A 26,653-nucleotide genomic window follows, 5' to 3' on the forward strand; every position below is an offset into this window, starting at 1 on the left:
TCGTCGTATTTTGACATATTTATAAAATATACTCAAAACAACGTTTTTTTACAATAATGAGATGTTCTGAAGAGTTGTGTATTACATTCCATCGAATATTTGTCCAAAAGAAAGCATTAAGAAAAAAATAACGGTTTGGAGATACGGTGCGAAATGTATACAAATTATGGAAATTTTCGATATTTTATAAAATTTGAGGCAATAAATGTAGTTTTTCGAGTTTATTATTTCCCCAAATATTTTATTATTGTCCTTATTTACAAATTCGCTTTAGAGATCAAATGAGGATTCACATAGGTTTCAGAGATATAGCCTAGAATTGCTAGGGTTTTTGTCGTTTTGTTCTGAACTTTCAAAAAATCCTCAGCTCAATTTGTTTGCACAAGATTACCTTAAAAATATTGCACAGTGTAATTGGGAACAAATGTCTGGGTTTTCTTTTTAAAAATTGCTCCACATAGTACAAAAATAATAAAAACTAGTAACAACCTTTCAGTTCGGCCGGATTTTATTAGGTGGTTATCCCCAGTTGTGCAGACCAAAAAACTAATTTTTCACATTTTTTTCAACGAAACTACCTATGTATGTTTTTTAGTAGTTCTTTCTTTCATCATTCGGAATTTTTGTTATTAAAAGATATTGCATAGCTTTGTGGTAAATGGCTACTTGCGAATCCCTTCTTTTGTAGAAATACCTGAAGCCGGGCGGTGCCGTTGTATGCGGGGTGTACCAAAACGAGGACCGATATAATCCATCTTCGAACACGACATGCTCGCAAACAAAAGACGTACCTTTCCAAAATTTCAATATCCTACCTAAATTTTTGTGATAACCACACAAAAAACTGTGTAACTAATTTATTTTTAAATGAGAAAAACTAATGAAATCAGATTTTTATAATTTTCGAAGCCCAGTAGAATAATTATACTGTTTGGTGTATTCTACGCGGCATAGAGCCCGATGAAAATAATTTTTCTGTTTTTTGTGTTTTTTTTACACTTCAAGCACTACATTTATTAACGGATAGCTTATTTCAAAGGTATGATTTTACCCTTTCAACAAAAGAAAATCCATCATTTATTCTATAGCTACGGTTGTAAAATCACTTCGGTGATCTGGAAAAAACATCGGTATTTTCGTCTTCCATGGACTCCAACAAAACCAAATTGATGCATTAGAACCCCTGCATTTTTTCGACTTTTGTAGCACAGCGTAATTTTCTGCGTACAGGGAGAGACTTCAAAATACCAAGTAACATCCACTTCAATACAAAAATGTACCAAACCCCTTTAAAAGACCTCACGTTAGGCGTCATCGTTGTTCTTTCCAAGACATGGACCATTATTTAGAATTTTCGGAATTGAACTTTTGTATCCTCTGAGAACACGCAATACCAAATTACAAAAATCTCACTTCGATAATTTGACAAAAAAAACATAGAAATTCATAAAATTGGGCAATACCGGCTAATGGGGGGCTAGCCAATACCTGGATACACATATGTATACGGATAGTTCTTTTGCGAGGAAGTTTTCTGCCTTCGGGGAATACAAAAAACAAACAAATTTCAGGTGGAATGTTTTATACCCTCAACGAAGACCAAATGTCAAATTTCGATTGGATACTGAGGCCCAACCTTTCAAATTCCGAATATCGGGAGTTACTCTCCTATGGAAGCTATGTGAACATATGAACCTAATGCAAATTCTTTTCTGGAATAATAAGACTAAACACTAAATTTCATCCACTTCGATTTGATAATGACGCTGAAACTTTTCTATGAGGGCTATATGAAGACGTGGTCCTAGAAAGGTCCCCACAGATAAAGAGTTTTTTACCCTCTACAAAGAATAAATACCGAATGTCAGCTACTATTTCGGCATGATATTGAGAAACTGTACCATGGAGGCTACATGAAGACCGAAACATTTTAGGTGGAATGAATAAATGTCAAATTTTCATTCATTTCATTTGGATAATGAGGCCTCAACCTTCAAATCCCCGAAAATCGGGAGAGATCCTCCTATTGTGGCTATATAAAAACGTGGACTTAAAATTCTCTTCTGCAATATTTTTCAAACCCATCGAGGGCTATATTTCATCCATTTTTGTTTCAAAATACGGAAAAAATTGCAACTGGCGTTCTGTGGGGCCGACAAACTGCTGGCGGAAAGTTTTATAACCCGAAAGAAAACTAACGGCAACATTTCAGCCATATCGAAATGTGGACCGATATAGCCCATATTCAAGACCGAACATCCCAGTAGTAATAGAAACTTCTGTACCAAATTGAAAAGCTCTAGCTTAAATATTACGAGCTGTATCTTGATTTCAATAGACTGTCGGACAGAAGAGAGACGGACATGGTTATATCGACTTAGAATTTTATGCTGATCAAGAATATATACACTTTATAAGGCTTCGACGAATATTTCGGTGAGTTACAAGCGATAAGAAAAAATTATTAAGCACGACTTGGTCGGATTTTTTCTACACTCAACCATGAAATATATTATCCACAATTTGACTAACCACTGCCAATTACATAAAATGTGGGCCACAAATGCATATTACAACTTCGCAATTCCCGGTCGATACCTTTATATTGAGGCTATATCCTGTAAAACGAGTTGTACCGTTATAGGGGGCCATACTAAATGTGGCCATTGTTACTTTTTGACATTTTTTCTCAAAAATGATTTCCTGTAGTGATTTCCTGTAGTTGCCTAATAATGCCTAAAATAACATTCATTCCATTTTATTATAAAAAAGGTTCCGAACAAACCACTTTGATTTTTTTTTGAAAATATACTATGAAATGAAAAGAATGTCTCAAAAATTATTTCCTGTTGCACGAATGAATGACCTTTTGCCTATTAATGACTTAAATAACTTTTATTTCACATAAATATTGAAAAGCACAAACCACTTTTAATTTTTTATGATATATGAAATAATGTTATACATAATATAAAGCATGTAAGCAAAGACTATAGTCGGACGGGGCCGACCATGTGATACCCTACACCACAACCTGTAGGAATTAGCTATGTGCAACCGCTTTGCACGCTGAATGTCCGGGTTCGATTCCCATCAAATTGTCAAGGTTGGCAAAATATCACTTAGTAATGTTGGCGATATTTCCTGAGTATTTCAGCCATGAAAAACGTCTCTACGGGGGGCAACTTAGGACACGCCGTTCGGACTCGGCGATAAAAACTAGGACACTTATCAATAACTTAATATGAATCCATTGATATAAGAGAAGCCTCCCTTGTCTTTACTGGTATGTTTGTGGAAAAATATATGTATATAAATTATACATTTCTGAAATATATTCGAAAATTGGAAAATTCACATTGATTAGCTTCAAATAGCCTTTGAATATGAGGTACTTTTTGGAATACACCTAAGTAAATAAATATTATATACCATGCAATTTGGTATATTTGATAATTGGAGAATTGCTAGTTTATTGAAGATTTATCGTCCAAAATTGTGTATTTGTACCTCACATATGCTTCGAAAATAGTTCATTGTGGGCATATATTGTGATATCTAAAATATATTTTATACCGGTAGAAATAACTAACAATGAATAGAAATTCAAAATTATTCATATTCAATTGCACAGCAAAGAAGATGCGCTAACGGTGATATACAAATTTATTTATTTTGTAACACGAGTTTGCTTAAAAATACGTGGAATCTGTAGGTATCCTAATATTGGGCTACACCAAATCAATTTTAGTAAGCAAACTTCTGAGTTTTGGAAAACTTTGAGAATTATTTTTTCAGATTTGTAATTTTAGTTGGAGCCGGCAGGGGTTTTTGGAGCTTCTGGACTATTATCTCAAGAATTATGACCAGAATAGGAACCGTGAAAAGAACCTTTTTCAAAAAAAAAAAAATCAAATAGATCCGATACGGGTCCTCAAACTGCATTTTCCCAAATTTTGTGTGGGAGTTACTCGAAGAACGTAACGATATAGTCCATACTCCAACCTGATACAAGACTGGGTGACGTAGGGGATGGAAGATACCAAGCAACGGTCCTGACCGGTTTTAACATGGCAAGCCCAGGATTTATCTTGGTCCCTCTTTCATCTCAAGTGGACACTGACCTCCCCGTGGTGTCACCTGGGGAACTGCCTTTAACACCCGTTAAAGGTAGTGAGCTAACATGTGCCGCGCGTTCACCCATAAGAACGTTAAAAACTTGGGTTTGGGCGTCGGGTTAGTAACCCTCCCCTAGAAAGAACAGCCTACTATGAAAAAACGAAAGAAAAGAAAAAGAAACCCCTCTAAAGTTGACGAACCCCGCAAACGTTTCAAGGACCATGATCTGCGAATCTGCACCTGGAATGTTCTCAGTCTTCATAGAGAAGGTGCAGTTTACGCATTGGCAAATGTACTTGAAAAGTACAAGGCCGACATTACTGCCATACAGGAAATACGATGGATTGGGAAAGGAGTCACAACAACACCTAAAGGTGACGCACAGTATTATAGCTGCCATGACACAAAGCATGAGTTTGGTTGCGGATTTGTAGTTGGTCGGAGGATAAAACATCTGGTCTCCAGCTTCACCCCAGTGAATGAAAGACTCGCTGCAATTCAACTTAAAGCAAAATTCTTCATCATCAGCTTTATTTGCGCTCATGCTCCCGCTGAAGAAAAGGACGAACAGACCAAAGATATATTTTACGAGCGCTTAGAAGAAACATATGACCGTTGCTCTGCCCATGACATTAAAATCATTCTAGGCGATTTTAATGCCAAAATTGGAAAGGAGAATATCTTTGGCCCAACAGTCGGGAAATGAAACATCTGACAATGGTATGAGGCTGATAGACTTTGCAGCTGCAAAAAAACATGGTAGTTAGCATTACCAGATTTAATCATCTCGATATTCATAAGGGCACCTGGCTGTCTCCAGATCAAAGAACAAGTAATCAAATTGATCATGTTGTGATAGATGGAACACATTCATCCAGCGTGTGGATGTACGATCGTTCCGAGGCGCAGTCATTGATTCGGACCACTACCTTGTTTCAGCAAAGGTACGTACCCGTCTAAACGTTGCAAATAAAGCACGAACAGACACAACGCGGAAGTTGGACATCGATAGGCTGCAAACACAACAGATAGCCACAGCATATTCCACTCAACTAGCCCAATTGCTTAACGCGATCACTCCTTGTCCCGATAACATAACAACACAATGGCAAAATATTGCCCAATCCATGCAAACAGCCGCAAAATCCATACTTGGATTCCAGATACCTCCACAAAGGAATTCATGGTATGACCAGGAGTGTCGTGCTGCTACCGAAGAGAAAAATGCGGCATATAGAGCTACTTTACAATCAGTAGCAACGCGTAGCTCACGAGATAGATATCGGGAGAAAAGGAGAGAAGAGAAACGTCTTTTCCGCAAGAAAAAGAGAGAAATGGAAAAGCGGGAGTGTGAAAAAATCGAGATGTACAGGAGCCAGAATGAAGTCCGAAAATTCTACCAAAGAGTGAAACATCAAACAGATGGCTTTGGTACAGGCACATCCTCCTGTAGAGACCAGCAAGGTAATCTGGTAACAGATACAGATAGCGTGCTCAGAGCGCAAGAAAAAGAGAGAAATGGAAAAGCGGGAGTGTGAAAAAATCGAGATGTACAGGAGCCAGAATGAAGTCCGAAAATTCTACCAAAGAGTGAAACATCAAACAGATGGCTTTGGTACAGGCACATCCTCCTGTAGAGACCAGCAAGGTAATCTGGTAACAGATACAGATAGCGTGATCAGGATATGGAAGGAACATTTCTCCAATCTGCTGGTATCCAATAGTAGCGAAGATGATGATGCCACAGATCCAATCCCAGAAGATGGTATAGAATTTATACCGCCCGGCCAAGATGAGGTAAAAACAGCAATCAACCGGCTGAAGAATAATAAAGCAGCAGGAGCCGATGGCTTACCAGCCGAGCTGTTTAAAACCGGAGGCGAAGCGCTGATAAGGTGTATGCATCAGCTGGTTAGCACCATCTGGCAGGAAGAACGTGTACCCGACGATTGGAACCTGAGCATCCTATGTCCCGTCCACAAGAAAGGAGATAAGACTGTATGCTCCAACTATAGGGGCATAAGTCTTCTTCCTATTGCCTATAAGATAGTGTCAGGGATATTGTGCGAACGACTAAAGCCAATGGTCAACGAAAAAATTGGACCATACCAATGTGGCTTTAGACCTGGCAAGTCCACCATTGACCAGATATTTACCCTGCGGCAAATCCTAGAGAAGACCCAAGAGATGCAGATCGACACATATCACCTTTTTGTCGATTATAAAGCAGCATTCGACAGTCGCCTCCGATCAAAGGTATTCCATGCAATGTCTGAATTTGGTATCCCCGCAAAGCTCATCCGGCTTTGTAAGATGACTTTAACTGATACTAGGTCCTCAGTTAAAATTGGAAAGAACCTTTCCGAAGAATTTTGTACCAAAAGAGGTTTCAGACAAGGAGACAGCCTTTCGTGTGACCTATTCAACATTTTGCTGGAAAAGGTAATACGAGATGCAAATGTCAAAAGAAATGGCACAATCTACACCAAAAGTCACATGTTACTTGCTTATGCTGATGATATAGACATCATGAGCCGATCAGTAAAAGAAGTAACTGATACCTTTATAAAGGTCGAAGGAGAATCTGCTAAAGTGGGTCTGGCGGTAAACGGTGAGAACACCAAGTTGATGGTGCCGACGCGCAATGCGTCCATTGAGCTCGGACCGACTGTGGAAGTTGGTTCCTATAATATTGAGGTAGTAAAAGACTTTGTCTACCTCGGCACCTCCGTAGACACAACAAACGACATCAGTTGTGAAATAAAAAGAAGAATTGTATTGGCTAACAGATGCTACTTTGGTTTAAGTAAGCAGTTTAAAAAAGAAAGCCACATCTCGTCAAACAAAAATAATACTATACAAAACGCTGATACTACACGTGCTAATTTATGGCTCCGAATCATGGGTACTTGCGCAAGCAGATAAGACAGTGCTTGGTGTGTTTGAGAGGAAAATTCTTCGAAAGATCGACGGGCAGATTTGCGTTGACGGTGAATATCGACGTCGTATGAACCACGAGCTATATCAGCTATACAAAGATATGAATATAGTTAAACGTATCGAGATGCAACGATTGCGTTGGCTAGGCCATATCATGAGAATGAGCGATGATGAACCCGCTAAAAAGGCGTATGAATACATGCCACATGGCGGTGCACGCAGAATCGGCAGGCCTAAGCTTCGACGGAGCATACAAGTAGATGAAGAAATGAAAAGGCGCCGTATTCCAAAAAGTCAAGCGAAAAACAGAGATGAATGGAGATATTTTCTTAGTTCGGTCTATGGAACAAATGTTCTGTAATGGGCCAACTAAGTAAGTAAGTAAGTACAAGACTGGATGAAATAATACGATGTGTAAAGTTTCGACCAATCAGAAAATTCCATTGAGAGTTATCCAGCGGATTTGCGGCACAAGTACAATCTGCTGAAAAAAATTCAAAACAATTCGAAAGGACTCTTAAATGTCCCTTTTCCGAATTTTGTGTGGAGGGTACCCTAAGGTGTGGACCGATATAGTCTTATCCGATCTATATCTGGAAGGAATAATAATATATGGAAATCGATTGCTCACTATCGTTCACACACTTTTTCAAAAACAATTTTGAACTTTTTTGGGGGAGGTGTGGACCAACAAAGCCTACATTCGAACTTAAGCAAAGTTTGGGCAAAATATTACAATGTATACAATTTGGTTCTAATCAGTAGATCCGTTCGAGGTTTATCGTGCGCACCAGCCAGCTAGACATTAAGAGAGACAGATGAACGGACAGGGCTAAATAGACTCCAAATTGTCTAAAACGAATATCGTCCAAACATACTTGGGGTCTAAAACAAATATTTCGATGAGACACATCTTTGGTCGTATTTTGTTTGTATCCCCTTTACCCTAAATCCTGAAATATAAAATAAGTGGCAAGGCGACCCCATGTTGCAATATTTGTATAAAAAATCCAATTGACAACTGAACTGAAAATTTCTCTGTCATTATAGAGACAATTTGTAGCATGGGAGGAAATTGTGGTTCTCTACACAAAACCCATTATATAGTAGGCCCGTTATCTAGCAGACACATTATTGCAATTTGCATCAGGGAAAAGGTCAGTAGTAATTATTCCATATCGACACCTCCAAATAATAGTATGCTAAGTCTAAAAAGTGAGTTTTGCAGGAGAAGCTCTCAAAGTTTGGAAATTTTTTTGAACTTCAGTTCTATGCTAAGTCAATATTTGTTTATAACTTTTGTTCGGATTGACCGATGATTACCAAAATTAGACAGAGTTTAAGTTAAAGGATGTTCGACACCTCCAAATAATAGTTTGCTAATTCTGAGAAGCGAGTTTTGCAGGACAAGCTCTAAAAGTTTGGAAATTTCTTTGACCTTCAGTACTATGCTAAGTAAATATTTGTTTATAACTTCTGTTCGGATTGTCCGATCATTACCAAAATTTGACAGAATTTAAGTTAAAGGACGTTAAATATAAAAATGTAAAGAACTTGAAAACATTCTAAGTCGACTTAGCATACTATTGTTTGGAGGCGTCGATATGTAGACTACTTTGCCGGTATATGCCCTCTAGGAATTCAAATATGGACCAGAAATAAAATTGGTATATTTTTCATACAAAAGTAATGGTCTATGTCACCCACTAAATAATATCAGATCATCATGCGCCCACTAAATTATATCAGATCATCATGCAACATTATAGGCATTTTCTTGTACCTAAACTCTTACCTCGTGCAAAATTTCGTGACTATCGAGCTATAATGATGTCCTCTAGAGTGTTAGTTACTACACTACAAACACAAAACTGGATATATTAGGCTGTAGCTCTGTTATTTGAACACGTACATCAACGTAATCGACATCAGTACAAAGATCAACAGATCGTCTTTCAAATATAACTCACGAGGGAAGAATGTGTCTTTCAGGAACAAAGATATAAGCTGTATATTAAAATTTTTCTCAATTTTCACACAAAAGTTCTGGTCCATTTAACCCTATAAATATTATCTGATCGGCATTTCAAATTGCAAACTACTTCTTTGTCATATACTCTTACCATATTTAATTTCGCGTTGATCGGACTATTATTGCGACCTACAGAGCCGATACATAATGATTACAATTTATAATGGACAGACGGACGGACACACATCTCAAAATCGCTTTATCTCGTCGAGATATGAAGATTGGTATACAACATTGGGGGTCTCCGACGAATATTTCGCGGTGTTACATGAATTTTTACCAAAACAAACTTGTAATACCCTTTCCACATAGTGGTGTAGGGAATAATGATATACATACACTATGCAACACTGAAAATGCAAATAACTTCTAGTATGCATTTTTTGAAAGTACATATTTAGACTACAAAAAACCTAGTAGGGTTTTGTCCTGTCAGATCCAGTTCGGATTTTATGGAACTTATATTTTAAAAAAAGCACATACGAAAAATTCCTCTAGGTCATCAAAATCTGTAAAATATAGAAAATTTTACATAATTGCTGAAATTCTGGTCAGTATCGGCTAAACTATTGGGAGTTGAACGAAGTACCCTTTTGCAAAAATCTTCCAAATAAAGTTCTCAACAATTCTTTAGAACATTCTGAAACTCTAAAATGCTTACTTCATGTTGTTTCAGCGGCAGTTTGCATCATATGTTTTACAACACGTATTTCAAACACAGTTCACACCAACAGTTTATTCTCGAATTTCGGATTTCACTACATAATTGACATTTTTATTAAATCGTCGTTGAAAAATGTACTGAAAACAACGGCACAGAGGCATTTTACAACAATGACATGTTCTGAAGAGTTGTGTATTACATTCCAGGGAATATTTTTCCAAATGAAAATTATTTCTTCAAATATTTTATTCTAGTTCTTATCTACAAATTTGCTTCAGAGGTCAGAAAAAGATTCGCATTGGTTTCAGAGATATAGCCCCGAATTTCTTTAAAAACTCAATATTTAACCATGTTTAGATGGGGCCATAAAATCCGAGCTGGATCTGACACAACAAAACCCAACTAGGGCTTCTTGTCGTTTGGGTCTGTACTTTCAAAAAATCCTCAGTTCGAATTGTTTGCACAAGATCACCTTAAAAATGTTGCACAGTGATATATGTAATAATACGACAATAAAATAGGGAGAAACCAACGGTTATGTCGTCCGCCCCAATACCTTGTTTTCAGTTAAATATCTGCTTAAAGCGGCTTAAAAAATGGTCAAAAATAAAAACTTTAAAAGCTTTTTATCGAATCACTTTATAACTAAGATTTTATGCAATCTTATGTAGAAACTCATCACGCTATGATACAGGGATAGGAGACTGTAAAAAGTCATAACCCTAGTGGGCATATGTCCATAATTTTTAGTGCAGAAGTTTTTTGACCTATGTTCATAATTTTTGATGGAGAAGGTTTTTGACCCCGAAAACGTCGATGCAAATTTAAAAATACCAGAAATCGGACGTTACAATTGTATATGCGCTATTTCAAAAGGTGGACCTATGTCTACCATTTTTGGTGGAGAAGTTTTTTGAACACTAAAAACACCACGTGCCAAGTTGCATGCTATCTCAGATTGTCTAGATGCTAAAATTATTACCGGATGCGGACAAACATGCAAAACAACTCCGTAATATGGTGGAGGGTATAAAAAAAATTTATTGCAGGTTACTTAACAATTACATTTGTTTTAAACGACAATCGAAATTAAAAACACTCATTGTCATCAAAAGATTTCAACATCTATTTAGTATTTTTGGCACTTTCGCTGTTTAAAATGTCGCTGAGATTTTAGTGCCAAAAAATTATCATAAATTAAACATTAACAACAGATACCGAACATTAACGCATTCGAGCTGCTGCTGCTGCTTTCTAATGCGATTCCTTGGTTAAATGTTGTGAGGTTATCTCCTGCATTTGAAATGGAGTCTGTGGCTGCATTTGATTTAAAAGTATTGTCTAAATGAATTATGACAAGATGTTGCCAATCATAGCAAATGACCAACCACAATCAACACTTACTACTTATTTCAGACAACAAAATACAATAGACTATACAATAACAAAAAATCTTGTGTTTTACATACTATAATAAAACGCGTGCGGTTCACGTGGTACCTTGAGGTTTTCAGAATACTCGTATAATTAATTATTGGTACAAATTTGGTGGTTAGTTGTATATTCATGTTTTTATGTATAGCGAATAAACGAAACATTTTATACTTAAGGGCATAAAGTTATATCCCCTATAGAACCGTACCTCCCGATTTTCGGTATTTTGAAGGTTGTGACCACAATATCCCACCGAAATGACTGAAATTTGGCATTTAGTCTTCGTTGGGGGTATAAAACGTTCCACATGAAATTTGTCGGTATAGGTCCCCATAGAACCGTACCTCCCGATTATCGGTACCCATAAATAAAGTTGAAAGCAGACGGACGTGTTTTTAAGCCGCTTAGTCTTTTTTGTAAACAAAGCACAGACCGATCACTTATACATACTGTGTTGTATTTGTTCTTTTTAACTCTCACTTCCTGCATACTTGGAATATAAAGTTTACAATATTTTGGCCACTGGTGAGCTGTTTTTTTGCATTTTTAAAATTAATTTTCTATGAAAATTACACAAAAATTACTGGAACGATTATATTCAACACCAACACAACAAAATAAAAAGTAAACAAATGCTGGTACTGCTCTAACAAACTTGCGGTTAACAGCTGATACAACATTATCGATTATAGTCAGACCGATAACGATAACTATACACAGAATCTAACACTCCGTTCACACTACACACATATTTGTCCGTTGATGAGTAAAAGAACGCTGTTATCGACCTCACCAGACCAAGTAGAGGGTACCCCGAAAAAACACTTCTCGATACAAAAGATGGCTGTTAACTCTCAACCAGATGTATTTTCCTGGAACAAATTGTCTGAGGTTTTGGATGACAAACTAAAAGATGTGGCAAAAAAAGAAGACATAACCGTGCTCAGAGCAGAAATTGAGGAACTAAAGGAGGAAAATTATAAACTGAAAGAGGATATTAAAAAATTATCAAACCGGCTAGAATTTATAGACCGCAAAACTAGGTCAACAAATATAGTAGTAAACGGTTTGAACTGCACTGATCCTCACACGGCAAAAAGCAAATTCCTAGATATCTGCAAAATTGCGATAAATTCCCACATTGAGATATCCCATTCCAGAGTATTGGCATCGGGGAAGTCCATTCTTTTTACGTTAGACACTTCTGGTCAAGTGCAAACCGTTTTAGCTGCAAAAAGAACATTTATATGCCAAAAAATATTCGTTCAGAAAGATTATACTCAAGAAGAACAAAACACTCGTTTTCACCTCCGGCAAATAGTCAAAACCATAACGCATAAGAAAGAGCTGAAGATTCATCTTGGCGAATTCTGCGTGTTTATTAATGACAAAAAGTACACCTGGTCAAATGGAAAAATAAACGCCCAATCTGAGCATGATGCTAAATTTTTAACTGATGTCCTTTCTGATTGCGACCGTTCCTATGAAATTACTTTTAAAGACAGAAATTACAATAATAATAATACACAATAGCAATATGATTTCTGCCATTTAATATCCTATAATGTTGCTAATCTCGAAAAATCTTTAAATTTTGGAAATTTTTTAACATACCTCAATAAGTTTGACATGTTTTTCTTATTTGAAACACACGTTGTGTGCAATAAACAAGCCAATTTCACACCTTATTTTAAAAACTATTGCGTTCAGTGGATTGATGCTGAAAAAATACATAGAGCTGGTCGTGCACGTGGAGGTTGTCTATTTGGTTTTAAACGGGAATTAAAAAACAAATATAAATTGAAATTTACAAATATCTATGACAATGTATTGTTGTGTGCAACTTTTAATAACAATCTGTTTTACTTTATTCCCTGTTATCTAAATTGTACAAACTGGAAGAATGATGCTGAAAAGTTTGAAGCGTTTTTGAAGAATCTTAATCCTAATAGTTATTGTATTATTGGGGATTTCAATGCTCGTATTGGGGAAGAGCAAATATTAGATAAAAACATCGTGGGGGATTTTCCCCTCATCCAAGAACTTAGAACATCTAAGGATAAAACAATAAATTCGCAAGGTAGAAAATTGTTAAACCTGATTGAAGATGTGGGTGGAATTGTCGTTAATGGCAGGACAGTGGGGGATGAGAATGGGGAGTACACTTTTTGTGGGGTTATGGGTAGTTCTGTAATAGATTACTGTTTTTGTTCATTTGATTTTCTTAAATATATCGATAACTTCAAGGTTGGGTACGAACCATTCTCAGATCATATGCCACTTTGTCTCGCTATGAAGATTCCTATTTGTATGGTTAATAGGCAACCTCAGAAACCCTTAGAAAAACTTTACTGGAAAGATAAATTAAAATCACAATACCAACAAAATCTAACTGCACTCTGTAATGCCCAAGCGATTCAAAATAATACAACTGTGGAAGATATGGTAAATATGCTAACAAGTAATATAAAACTTGCTAATGCAAAACAACACAAACGTAAATATTTTGAACCTAAACAGAAGTGGTTCGATTGGAGATGTTACAGACTTCGAGCAACTATGCGCAGAAACCTTAAAGAATACCGAAAAAACCATTGCTTAACAAACAGAATCAGGTACTATTCTTCACGAACAATCTTTCAAAAAGCCTGCAGCCTCAAGAAGTTAGAGTATTATAATAACAACATAAAGAAATTAGACTCCGTGACATGTAGCAAAGAGTGGTGGGACTTGTCGAAGTCATTAAAGAATCAAAGCCACACAGCCAGTGCAGGTCTTGGCGCTAATGACTTTTTAGAACATTTTGGCACTTTATTATTAAACAGAACCAATACTAACACGATATGTTGGTCTATGCCCTACAGGATAGATGTATTTTTGGATTCACCATTCGAATATTGGGAGTTGACCAACGTTCTAAAAAGGCTAAAGCCTAAAAAATCACCTGGTGAAGATGGAATTTCTTACGAATTCTACAGATATGCACCTCATTGTTTTCACGTCTATTTAATAGATTTATTTAATAAAATATTCCTTCGCGAGACAATTCCAATATCATTCAAAAGATCAATTCTTATACCTTTATTTAAAAAAGGCGACCCAACAGTTGTCACTAATTATAGAGGATTATCCCTCATAAATACATTATGTAAAATTTTCTGCAATATACTGCTCAACAGGTTATCAGATTGGACCTCACGGAACAATATCTTAAACGAATTTCAAGCTGGATTTCGCAAAGAATATTCCACGGTTGATAATATTTTCAACCTAACAAATATAATAAGCCTTAACAACGAGAAAAACAATCGTACATATGCCTTCTTCGTAGATTTCTCCTCCGCATTCGATTTAATTCCCAGAAACAGCATGTTTTACAAACTTTCTAACATGGGTTTGTCGTCTAAAATAGTCCGAATTTTACAGAACCTTTATGAAAATACTGAAAGTAGGATCTGGGACGGAAGTAACTTTTCATCTTTCTTTCCCGCTGAGTCTGGTGTTAGGCAAGGCTGCATTCTAAGTCCCTTATTATTCTCATTATACTTAAATGACCTACCTGATTTTCTCCCCGGAGGTATAGATGTTGCCAACACTAATATAAAAATACTTTTATATGCTGATGACATTGTCATATTATCTAACTCTTCAGATGTGTTACAAGAAATGATTGATGCCCTACGTAATTATTGCTCATTATGGAGTCTAAATGTTAATCTCTCTAAATCGAAAATTATGGTATTTCGCAAAAGTTCTAGGATATCCCGTAATCTTAAATGGTATTTTGGTGAGGATGAGATTGAAATTGTCAATAGTTACAAATATCTTGGCGTTGATTTAACCTACAACCTCTCTTTCAACAGACATATGAAACAGAAACTTTCTGCTTCAAAGATAGCAATCAACTCTACCTGGTCAAAATACCTTTCTAACTCTAAAATATCATATGCGAATAAATTGAAAATATTCGATGCTTGTTCGAAATCTATATTGTTTTACAGTGCCCAGGTTTGGGGTTATAAACGGTATGAAGAAGTAGAGAAGCTTTTTCGTTTTTTTATAAAGAGAATTTTACTTCTTCCAGATAACACTCCGAATTACGTGCTACACATCGAAACAGGCTTGAATACCTTATATGTTTCAACATTAAAATTGCATTTTGATTATATCAATAAAGTTCTAAATTTAAACTCTCATAGACTACCGCGGATATTAGCAGAGGAGATTATTCGACAAGGAATATTTTGGGCAAAGGATTGGTCTAATATATGCTCTTCTCTACATTATACCCCACCGAATGAAAGTTTACCTATATGTTATTTCTCGAAAGAAATAATTGAATTACACAATATCAAAGACAAACGAGATTTTCGCATAAGCGCTACAAACTCCCAACATCATGACTTATACTATCTATTAAACTACGATCTTAATCCGCTCTATATTACACAGCTATCTGCACGAGCGAGTAGTTTAGTTCTGAAAGCGAGGTGTGGGTTACTAAATCTAAATGCAAGATGCTTTAGTAACGACAGTAACGTCATATGCTCAGTGTGTAACTTGAACGTGCCTGAAGATACACTGCATTTTATTGGTATCTGTCCGGTATACAAAGAATATAGAACTGCGTATTTCGGTAGAAGTACTCTAACATTAACTGAAGTATGTAGGATATTGAATGGCCTAAATTATGTATCACTATATAAATATATGGAAACTTGTATAAAATATAGAAGTCTAATATTAAATGAATTTAATTAGAAACAAAATCGTATAAAATATTGTTACTTAAATGAATTAAAAAAAAAAAAAAAAAAAAACTCTGATCGTATTTTATACTAAATATATTAATCTGTAAATTAAAATGGCTTACAGCATTTTGCTAGCCTATTATAGAATGCAAATTTTTAGTGTAAAACTCTTTGTAACAAGTATAAATCTATTAATAAATAATAATAAATAATAATTATCGGTATTTTGAAAGTTGTGCCCTCAATATCCCACCGAAATAACTGAAATTTGGCATTTAGTCTTCGTTGGGGGTATAAAACTTTCCTCTTGAAATTTGTCAGTATAGGTCCACGTCTTCATGTAGCCCTCATAGAATCGTACCTCCCGATTTTCGGTATTTTGAAGGTTGTGGGCTCAATATCCCACCGAAATGACTGAAGTTTGGCATATAGTCTTTGTTTGTTTTTCCAACTGAAATTAGTCGGTATAGGTCCACGTCTTCATATAGACCCTATAGAAGGGTACCTCTCGATTTTCAGTATTCTGAAAGTTGTGGCTTCTTCCATGGGGGTTAAAAACTGTCCACCTAAAATTTGTCGGTTTAGGTTCAGGGCTTCATATGGTCCCCATAGAACGATACCTCCCGATTTTCGGTATTTTTAAGGTTGTGGCAGTGGTTATACATTTCCCTATTTTATTGACTTGTCTGAAGAGAATTTTAAACAGAGAAATTGTACACTCAAACATTTTTGTACCTATTAATGAAATATTTGTTGCATAAGAAAATATGTAAAATGCATGAATTTTACATATGTCATATGTTTCGATTGCACTTTAATCAGAATCCAAAAATATGCCCAGTCCCAAAATTTTTCACGAATCGGACCAAAAATAGGGGTTGCATAAAATTCCGCTGTCTAATCATAACAAAGTTGATATTTCTCTTTTCCATTAACGGGTTTTACTTTTGGAATACACTACTAAAAACGGAGATATTCGCATAAGAATAAAACTTTGAATTTTTGTCCACATAAGATTTTTGCCCATTCCGATTCTTGAATATTATCCGGCCATCCTCTATGGGACCCATTAGCCCTCCAAATTTCGTGACGATCTGATCAAAATTGCGACCTGTAGCGTGATTAAAAACAAATGAAAAATGGGATGTATTACCGACTATTGCGATATCTGCGTTATTTGGTCACCTACTCCAACCAACTTTGCATCGTTAGAAGGGTGATATTTTGTACTTTCGTTGCCAGGTTTTGATATACTCCTAATAAAAGCGGAGATATTAGCTTTGAAATAAAACGTTGACTTTCTCTCTACTTTGTATATTACGACCCTGAAATATTATTCGAACATCACCAAAATTGCGACCTGTAGCGTGATGGACAGACAGACGGACGGAGTGACTCACACAGACAGATCGACTCAGCTCGTCCAGACATTCATTTTGGTATATATAAGTATGGGTCTACGACCATTATTTCGATGCGTTACAAACTTTTTGGCCACAAACAATATAATAGGACCTACACTGTAGGTTATAAAAAGTTATGAGTATTTCTTTGCACATAGTTCTTAAAGAATTCGACATTTTCAAGGCCTGATATATCCGGAAAAGTTAGTCAAAAAAAAAAAAAAAAATCTGAAAGTCAACTGAAATATTTTGCTGGTGAGCAGCATCGCCACAAATAAAAATAAAGGAAATCAAAAAAACTTTTTGAAAAAGTATCCGATTTCAATAAGAAATATACACATTGATACGACCCCAAGTATATTTGGACGAAATCTGTCAGTCAGGCAATTTGGAGTCGATTGAGCAACGTCCGTCCGCCTGTCGTCATGCTGGCTGGTGAATACGATAACTCTCAAACGAAGCAACCGGTCGGTTCCACAATTTATCATTTGTAATATTTTGTCCAAACTTAGTTTAAGTTCGAAAATGGACCATATCGGTCTACTCCGTCCGATACCTTTGCCTAAACATAAAGGAAAAAATGTCATCGTAGTAAAAAAATAGTAGCTTCTTGCATGTTCTGGAACAGAGTATTTATTATAAGTATATAAGTATTTGAGAGTTTCAGAACGTTCTGAAAAATTGCTGAGCACTTTGTTTGGCATTTTTTGCGAAAGGTTACTTTGTTTAACTCCCAATAGTCTAATTCCATAATTCCAGAAATTATGTAAACTTCGATATATTTTATCGATTTTGATGCGCTAGATGCAGTTTTTCCTTGTTATTTCGTATGACACGTATGTTCTTCTACTTTAAGGCTATAATGTTGCTGAAGACCGCGAAGAAGAATTCGTTTAAGTTTCTGAGATAGAGTGAGATGAGTTTTAGCCAGGTTTAGTTAAGGCTATGAAATCCAAACCCGATCTAACAACAAGAAACCCAATTAGGGTTTTTGTAGCCTCAGTATGTACTTTCGGAAAATGTCCATTAGAAGTTGTTTGCACTTTCAGTGTTGCACAGTGTTATTTGACAATGAAGAAAAAATTAACAAAAACAGAAGAAATAAAAATAGGTAAAAAAACTTTTTAAGTTAAACGGTTTTATGTTAAACATACATTGCAATGTTTAAGATAAATGTACTAAAAACCAAAAAATAATAAAATAGATACAGTCGTGGGAATTATAAACATATGGATAGACTAGACTAAAATAAAACCGTGGGGCACGTCAATTGTCTACAAATTATCGACTTAATGTGCGATAGAAGAATCGTTTAATTCGTCGTTAGGCAGTTGGCCCCCAGACGGTGAGGAAATTACTTACTATTTTCTTGCTCATGGAAATTCCAATAGTTATACACTCCATGTAAATAAAAGAGATGTTTCAACTAGTTTGTCGTTGGACATTCACACTGCTGGCTGGCGAGGAATCGTTTCACTGCTCGTAGTTTGTCTTTAATCGACAAAGTACTACTCGCTCACCACTATGAAACCCTAAAACTCGCTTATAATCGAGCTTGCTAGCTTGTTTGCACATTCTGAACAACTGCCTAATTATAGTGTAACATTACAAAACGAACATTTTAATCAACGATTGTAGACAATTGACGTGCCCCACGGTTTTATTTTAGTCTAGTCAATGCATATGTTTATAATTCCCACGACTGTATCTATTTTATTATTTTTTGGTTTTTAGTACATTTATCTTAAACATTGCAATGTATGTTTAACATAAAACCGTTTAATTTAAAAAGTTTTTTTACCTATTTTTATATTCTAGTTTTTAGTTTTTATTTCGCATTCTGTTTAATTCATTTAGTGCTTCATTATTGCAAGTTTTCTTGCCCGTTAGTTTATTGCAGTCCAACTCCTCTATACGTAGTCCCTGCGAAGATCTTACTCTACTAAGAGCCACGTAGGCTTGACCTTCTTCAAACAGTTTCGCACCTAAGTATACGACTTCGCGATCCATAGTGCTGCCCTGCATTTTATGTATTGTAGAAGCCCATGATAGTAGTATTAAAGCCAACATTCTTCTTTCAGCCGTCCCGTAATTGTACTTAGCTGGAAACTGTATGGCTTTCGGGTGTATAAGATGTACTGTATAGTGCACTGTATTCTTCTTGTCAAGCCCTTTTATTTGATACCCATATTGGTAGGATTGATAAAAAAAATTGTTATCAGCCATTTGGTAGCGGCGGTCATCTTGGATTTCAATTTTGCATAGTAAATTGTAATCTACTTGTTGAGACCTTTCATTTGATACCCATGTTGATGGGATTGATAAAACCTAAGTTATTCGCCATTTTGTAGAGGCCGCCATCTTGGATTTTAATTTTATATAGTACATTGTATTCTACTGGTTGAGCACTTTCATTTGATACCCATATTGATGGGATTGATAAAACCTACGTTATCCGCCATTTTGTAGCGGCCGCCATCTTGGATTTCAATTTTTTATAGTATATTGGTGTATATATAATTGGGTGTCACCGTGGTGCAATGGTGTGCACACCCGCCTTGCACGCTAAAGATCGTGGGTTCGATTCCCAGGCCAGGCAACATCAAATTTTCAGCGGTGGCAAAATACCCCTCAGTGATGTTGGCGACATTTCCTGAGTATTTCAGCCTTGAAAAACTTCTCTACAAGTGGTGTCTTAGGACACGCCGTTCGGACTCGGCAATAAACAGTAGGTCCCATATCATTGAGCTAATATGAATCGGGGTGCACTCATTGATATGAGAGAAGTCTCCCTTGTCCCATCTGGGATGTTTGCGGAACAATTATATATAGTATATTGTATTCTGCTTGTTGAGCCCTTTCATTTGATACCCATATTGATGGGATTGATAAAACCTACGTTATCCGCCATTTTGTAGCGGCCGCCATCTTGGATTTCAATTTTTTATAGTATATTGTATTCTGCTTGTTGAGCCCTTTCATTTGATACCCATATTTATGGGATTAATAAAACATAAATTATCCGCCATTTTGTAGCGGCGGCCATCTTGAATTTATAATGATAATGAATAAACATAATTGTATTGTCACCAAAATCCAAAGTGTATACAAAATTTCAGATTAATCGGTTGACAGGAAGAGGGTGAAATTTGAATTACTAAATTTGACCCAAGAATAAATAAAACAAACGGGGTGAGCTAAATAAAACCATTTAAAAAGCAAACGATGACAAAAAAGTGACTTTTTATTTTTGACATTGCTACCAGATGTACACGTTTTTCAGATGTAATTCGAAACATTTTTGTTGTAATTCGTAACATTCTCGAATTACAAATGAAATGTTACGAATTACAAATAGAATTCTCGAATTACAATTAAAATAATACTAATTACATCTGAAATAGGTGTACCATTTTTTCGTTCCTTTACTTTTCTGATAAAACTGGTCATGAGAGAGCAATTTTGAGCAATTATGACAGTTTTCTATTTTACCACTTTTACCATTTAAAAAGCAGAGAAACAAAGGTATTACTTTCAGGCATAGATCTGGTTGGAATATGCACTGTATTGTTGGACTTCTTTGGGTACCTCCCACACTAAATTCGGAAAAAGAGATGTTTAAGAGCTCTTCTCGAATCGTTTTGAAATTTTTTTCAGCAGATTTCCTGAGAAATTGGCCCAAAAACTCAAAAAACCGTATAAGCGTCAGAAGTATTAGGCTATATCTCTTTAGGCTTAGGCTATATCTCTTTCGGCACAGCTGACGGATACATTCCTACTTGCTAAAATATCATCAGCTCAACATATAAATATATTTTACTTATATTTTGTATGAAAAATACTTTTGACACTACATTTTCTCACATTCACGGTTATTTATAATTAAACTAATGATTCCTTGTACACAAATACACCTTTAAAATAAAACCATAAATTTTTTTGTTCATTATTACTAACAAACGTGGGACACACTTTTCAATTAGTTGCGCTAAAATGTCATACAACCACCTCAATAATTTCAAAAACAACACAAGAAGCAAAGAAGCGAATTTGCACAAAAATCTTGTCAATAATAATGAAGGATTTGAACAGGGAAAGGATGAACAGAACAACATTGAGCAAAACAACAGCTTTGGGCATTTCTATAATTTTTCCCGTGACATTAAAGAATTCGCACGCATTTAATGAGTAGCACATTATGTTTTTTTGTTACAATACATAGCAGTGGTAACAACATAAAAATTCTTTTCATTCTATGGAATTGATTCGCTTACGTTTACAGGAAGCACGTGCCCAACAAGGACATATTGTTTGTTACCGACTGGAGGCAATGACACCACCCATTCCCGGAGTACAAGACGCACACGCACATACAGACATAAGGATTAATAATTGCAGCGTTGACGCGTACATTGGCTATATTTGTTTTATTTTGGTCAGAGTAGTGGGAGAAAAGAGGGCGTCTGACACACCTACTTTGGCCACAACAATGTATCTTCTTCCTCTTCCTAGTCACTGCAAATGATGGTCTCTTTTGGTGTCTTTCAACTCAAATGGCTAAAGAAATATGAGTGAAATTTATAACCGCATCAGATGAATTACCTTCACGGCAGGGGGTTTGGATGGGTATGTGTGTGTGTTTGAAGTGCTATGGCACAAGGGGCAGGAAAAAGAGGTTGACTGAACTTCACACCGTTCGAAATTGATACATACGTTTCAAATTCGTTCAGGGTGTTTTGTTATCCTTGAAGATGGATTTGTCTTTGTTTGAAGAGTTAAAGTTTTCCCACTTCCCATTGACGATAGCTTGAAAAGTAGAATGGGATCAAGAGCCACCACACGAGGCACAGTTGATGGTGCAAAAATGTCTGGTGGCGAAAAGCGTGTTGTGTATGTTGATGATGTGTTTTTTATATTTGGGAAAATTAATTACAACAAGGAGCAAAAGTGTCACTTGCCGGATATCGGCAGCAGAAGTAGCAAAAAAACAAAAACAGAAATATGCATTTTTTGACAAGTTGGTAGTATGTCTCTTCTCGGTAGCAAGGGTGAAAAAGTCTTTATTTAATATTTATCAGGATCTTTGTGCCTCCTTTAACATCAACACTTTGTCATTGATATTGTTATTCTATTTCAGCAACAAAAGAAACAGAAAAAGCACAGACAAGAACATGGCCTTAAGACCGTAAGTTTTGACGGCGAAGAATGTTTTCTATTTGTGTATTGTCTGCCTTACGGCTGTATACATTTTCGACATTTGACGAAATAGAAATTCGTTTCAACTAAGACTGAAATATGAGAAAGGAAATCAATAATATGCAGAAAAATACTAAAATTACACATTATTATAGCCCAAGGATACCATTTAATGGATGAAAAATATTCGATAGTCTTTTTTATTTGTCTTACAAGCATTTTAATTGCACTTTTAAGACAAAGCATATATTTGGTGGAAATAGACCGAAAATTAATTTAATGATAAAAAGGGATTTTTAATGTAATGTCAAAGAAATACATGTCTACGAGGTCTGATCAAATTTCAAATATAGTAAGTTACGTATGTTCGATTATAGTTTTTTTCTGTTAGGTTAGTACACTTGTCTGTTATATATGTTGGTAATAGCAGCCTCTTTGGATTGTCAGTTTGATGTTGACAAATAAAATAGCTAGTAGTATTTTGGTGCGTTCTTCGATTTTTTACTATTTACTATTTAAAATAATGCATCAAATAAATTGCATTTCGAGTTGAGATGTTTAGACCTAAGATATACACTGAAAAATTAGGCCTAAACAGCTCAACTCGAATGGCTATGGCATTATGTATAATAATATTCGAATACATTGATTTCCATAGGTTTGGTTCAACCAGCTGATTGATATGGCCTTATGACGTTATAGTTATGTCATAACTAGACAGCGGAAAGTTTTATACCCCCAACGAAGATTAAATACCAAATTTCAGTCATTTCGGTGGTACATTAAGGCCGCAACCTTCAAAATACCGAAAATCGGGAGGTACTGTTCTATGGGAGCTATATGAAGACGTGGACCTATACCTACAAATTTCCGGACGAAAATTTTTTACCTCCAAGGAAGACTAAACACCAAAAAATACCGAAAATCGGCAGGTACCGTTCTGTGGGCGCTAAATGAAGTCGTGGACCTTTGCGGAAAATGTCAAGTGGAATGTTTTATAACCCCAACGAAGACCTAATACTAAATTTCAGACATTTCGGTGGAATACTTAGGCCATAAATCCTTGAATATGGTTTTGCTTATACTCATTATACCCTCAGCATTTATGCTAACGAGGGTATATACACTTTCATACGGGCAAAATGTGCCTCATCGAAATAGTCGTTTTAGACCCTAAGTATGTTTGGACGAAATGTGTTTCAGACAATTTGGAGTTGATTTAGCCATGTCCGTCTGTTGGTCTGTCTGGCTGGAACGCACGATAACTCTCGAACGGATTAACGGATTCGGTCCAAAATATTTTGTCCAAATTTAGTTTAAGTTCGAAGATGGGTTATATCGGTCCACTCCTTCCGGTACCTCCCCCACAAAAGTTCGAAAAGGTTCGGAAAATATGTGCAAACGATATCTCTTGAAGGGAGTAACCGATTTGGTCCATACTTTGCACATCGTGAAGTTTCTACCAGACTTAGATGAGGTTCCAATATGGACTCAATCGGTCCACTCCTTCGGGTATCTCCCACGCAAAATGTCGAACAAGTTCAGTTTAGGACCAGCTCTCGAATCGCTCTGATTTTTGTTGTAGCAACTTATATTCACTGCCCCCCACACGACGTTACAAGTTTCATCAGGGCCAAGTCCGTACATCCGGAGAAAATAGCCTGAAATATGCAAAAAACCCCTTTGACACCGTGTGTGGTGATTGCAACGCAAGATAACTCTCGAACGGATCTGCCGAGTCGGTCCAAAATATGGCCTTCGTAATATTTTGTGCAAACATAGTTTAAGTTCGAAGATAAGGTATATCGGTCCACTCCTTCAGGTACCTCCCCCACAAAAGTTCAAAAATATTCGGAAAAATTGTGCGCACGATAACTATTGAAGGGAGTGACCGATTTAGTCCACACTTTGCACATTCTAATATATCTACCAGATATATATCAGGTTCTAATATGGACTGTATTTGTCCACTCCTTCGGGTACCTCCCACACAAAAAAAAAGTTCACTCTCGAATTACTTTGGTTTTTGTTGAAACAACTTGCACTCGATGCCTCAAGTACGACGGTAAAAGCTTTCTTCAGGGGCAAGTCCATACTTCTTGAGAAAACAGTCTTAAAAGTGTAAAAACCCCTATGGCACCATATTTGGTGGCTGGAGAGCTCGAACCGAATATTGTGATCGTAATATTACTTTAAATATTAAATGAAATGCGAAGGTGTTGTGCTTATAGGCCCACTCCTTCCGGTACCTCCCCCACAAAAGTTCGAAAATATTCGCTAAAATGGCATGCGCGATATCTCATAAAAGTATCAACCGATTTGGTCCAAACTTAATTTATGTTCAAATATTCAACATTTTTGTGTGGTTTATGGTCTGTTCGAGGATCCTTTGGAAATTTTTAGAGATTTTCCAAGTGGTCCTGTTTACAAAAGTTGTACAAAAGCCATACCTATAGATATCCCCCGCAAATTTTTGGGCTTTAATCCAATCCATATTTTTGTCGGTTCATAAGCCCAAAATTTTGAAAAAAAAACATAATTTTTTGGAAAAAATGTGTTTCAATGCACAAAGGCTGAGGGTATATCTCTGTCGGCAAAGCCGACTGATAGTTTTTACTTGTTTTTATATGTCAAAATGTGCAAAAATTTCTTATTTTCTTGGACTATAATGGCGTGCTGCATCATGAATTCTTGCCACAAGACCGTACGGTCAATAAAGAGCAATACCTTGATGTTATACCCGGTTTGCGAGAAGCAGTTCCTAAAAACGCACAGAATGGTGGAAAAGCCAATCATGGATTTTGCACCATGATAACTAGACAGCGGAATCCTATGCAAATGCATATATGGTTAGGATGGTCGTAGAGAAAATTTGATTAGACAGAAACTCGTTTTATCACAAAATAAAACGAACTAGGCCCAGAAATTTTTGCATATTTTGCATATCTTGCATATTTGGACATATTTGCATAAAATGAGCAAATATGCAAAACCATATGTGGCCTAAGTATCCCACCGAAATGTCTAAAATTTGGTATTAAGTCTTCGTTGGGGATATACAACTTTCCACCTACAATTTGTGGGTACAGGACCACGTCTTCGTATAGCCCCCATAGAACGGTACCTCCCGATTTTCGATATATTCAAGGTTGTGGCCTTAATATCCCACCGATATGAACAACATTTTGTATTTAGTCTTCCTTGAGGGTATAAAAGTGTCGAACTTAAATTTGTCGGTATAGATCTCCGTCTTAAAAGAAAAATAGATTTTTCTATATATTTATTTCTTTTTAAAATTTTAACTTTTTATAAATTATTTCATTTCGTTTTTCTTTTATTAAAGTCTGTTATGTATTTCTTTGAAAATTTGTATGTACGTATGTCTCTGTTGTTGCTTATTTCCATAAACCACTATTACACTATGCAACACTGAAAATGCAAACAACTTCTAGTATGCATTTTTTGATAGTACATATTTAGACTACAAAAACCCTAGTAGGGTTTTGTCCTGTCAGATCCAGTTCGTATTTTATGGCCGCATCTAAACCGGGCTAAAATGACACTTTTTTGCATTTATCGGGTCTTTATCTCAGAAACGATTAGGAATTTGGCTTTGTTGTCTTCGGCAATATTGTAGCCCTGAACTAGTAGAACTTATCTTTTAAACAGACCACATTAGAAAAACTCCATCTAGGGCATCAAAATCTATAAAATATAGAAAATTTTACATAATTGCTGAAATTCTGGTCAGTATCGGCTAAACTATTGGGAGTTGAACCAAGTAACCTTTTGCACAAATCTTCCAAATAATGTTCTCAACAATTCTTTAGAACATTCTGAAACTCTAAAATGCTTACTTCATGTTGTTTCAGCGGTACTTTGTATCATATCTTTTACAACACGTATTTCAAACACCGTTCACACCAACAGTTTATTCTCGCATTTCGGATTTCACTACATTATTGACATTTTTATTAAATCGTCGTTGAAAAATGTACTGAAAACAACGGCATAGAGGCATTCTACAACAATGACATGTTCTGAAGAGTTGTGTATTACATTCCAGAGAATATTTTTCCAAAAGAAAATATTCAGAAAAAATTAACGGTTTTGG

This window comes from Musca autumnalis, unplaced genomic scaffold (genome assembly GCF_047663935.1).
Source record: "Musca autumnalis isolate F117 unplaced genomic scaffold, ASM4766393v1 scaffold_4, whole genome shotgun sequence".
NCBI lineage: Eukaryota > Metazoa > Arthropoda > Insecta > Diptera > Muscidae > Musca > Musca autumnalis.